Below are 1,963 nucleotides of genomic sequence, written 5' to 3'. Positions count from 1 at the left end.
TTCCATTCATGTGTGTATCAAGAGAAGAGTTGGTCACCTCTGGCAGAGCCCTGCATTACCAGAGGTAGGCTGATTACAATGAGGTTTTGCCCAGTTTCCCAACGGGATTGTTCGAAACCGCATATCACACTGCGGCCATTCAGCTATCGGCACGAATTATTACACTTTTGCTTGGGTAGGCTGGTCCATGGTAATTGCAAAATGCAATCCGTTCAAACAGCCACCTACTTACTTTTATTAATTAAATATCTAGTGTAATCTTTACGTTCGAGGTGCCGCGATAACCTTCAAAAACATAAGGGAGCCATGAATTCGAAAAGTTTGAGTAACACTGGGTTAATGTAAACCTGGGCAGAGAAGTCCCGGTCTTGAGAAAGAGAAAGCATTCGTTCTTGTTCAAAAATGAGTTTAATTATCAACATGATTTCCATCAAGAGTCACACAATCATTCCAACGTTGCTCCACTTTTCTAAAACAATTTACCTTTTACGTTTTTATCACTTCTTTTGTGGAAAATTTCTCACCAGTGAACATATTTTTGAGGTCTGCGAACAACCAGTAGTCGCTGGGAGCCAAATCTGGCAAACACGGTGGATGTGGGAGCACTTCGAGGTTCAATTGATATAGTTTTGCCATTGTTTTGATTGACTTGGATATGGATTTGGATATGTTTGAACATATCCAAATACTGCTCAGAATCATCGAGACATTCTTGTATTTGGTCAACAGTGAGATCGCAGATACTCACTTTAAACAGAGCCTTCTCGTAGTTGAATACTCATGCAATATGAAGCCAAAACGTTTTCTTGATATCTACACAATGTCAGCTAACTCACGCATTCACGCATTCAAAACGATTTTGTGAGTTTTTTCTGGTTTAACTACCCCATTTGGACGTCCACCACGTTCTGCATGCCAGGCCAACCCGCGACGGAGGTGGAGCAAGCCCCTTAACCCTCCATGAACTTCCAAAAATAAGTTCAATATACTGACCCCGCATGCGGGGCGTATCAGATATCAAGCTGATAAGAACAGATACTACACTTTGATCTTAGCCAAGGGCCAAGAAGCGATGTACTATTCTCGAGTAGAGAGGACTGGATCCTGCGGGAGAAGGAAATATTGAGAGCAGATAGTTGTTGGTTCACAGTTGGATCAAAAACACCTTCCGGTTCTGGTGCAGATGTTTTCAGTCGTAGATCCAGGTTAGAGTTATCTATCTCCCAAGGAACTTATGCGACTGTATTTCAAGCGAAAATTTACGCTAATGAATTGTGTGCGGAGAGATTGGAAAAATCCTGTCACCTCACAAACCACAAGAGGGGACTAAATCATCTGTCGGTAACAAATAAGACAGATGGGTATCCGCGGCTAAGCTAAACAGTGGAGACGGGAGTGGGTTAAACAACTTAGCAAATTTCAAATAGATCTTAATGGGCGCCAGGTAAATTTAATCCTCCAGATACCCTAAGTAACTCACAATATCAATAACTTACCAATTAATATTGGAAATAAAAGATAAAAATCCCCAATATGATTTATTCAGTAATCCTAACTTACATGGATTAACCAACAACGCTTCTAAGACAACAATGCAATATTCACACTACTACGCGATGTTCAAATGTCCATACAAGAGCGCGGTGTATCTAACCACGAATTCAATCAGCCATAAATTACGGTAGTAACGACGCTCAAAAAAAACTACAATACGTCGAGTAAAACTACCACGAAAATTGAGTAGGTGAAATCGTAAATACTAGTATCGGATGGTAAGACAAACTCGTTTGCGTCGCGTGAGCTCAGGCGTAGGCGCATCGGTGTCAATCAGCAATCGTGAAAGGAAGAATATACCTCAATTTCCGTTTCACAAATATCTATGTCAATCAGGCATCAATAACAAACTCTTAATCAATAAACGATAAACAAACACTATATCAACAGGTATCAATAAACATAAGGG

General features: G+C 40.6%; 1 non-coding gene across 1 annotated transcript; it reads right to left on the bottom strand.

Moving 5' to 3' along the window:
• Positions 1-884: 884 nt before the first annotated feature.
• LOC111516864 (U2 spliceosomal RNA) lies at positions 885-1,074 on the bottom strand. Its single transcript, XR_012465815.1, has one exon. It is a non-coding gene; the product is annotated as a U2 spliceosomal RNA (small nuclear RNA).
• Positions 1,075-1,963: the final 889 nt, after the last annotated feature.

Source organism: Leptinotarsa decemlineata, unplaced genomic scaffold (genome assembly GCF_025532065.1).
Source record: "Leptinotarsa decemlineata unplaced genomic scaffold, Ldec_3_MD MMD2_tig00002082_RagTag_RagTag, whole genome shotgun sequence".
NCBI lineage: Eukaryota > Metazoa > Arthropoda > Insecta > Coleoptera > Chrysomelidae > Leptinotarsa > Leptinotarsa decemlineata.
The sequence above is the reverse complement of the archived record's forward strand: the minus strand, read 5'-3'. Positions and strand labels throughout refer to the sequence as shown.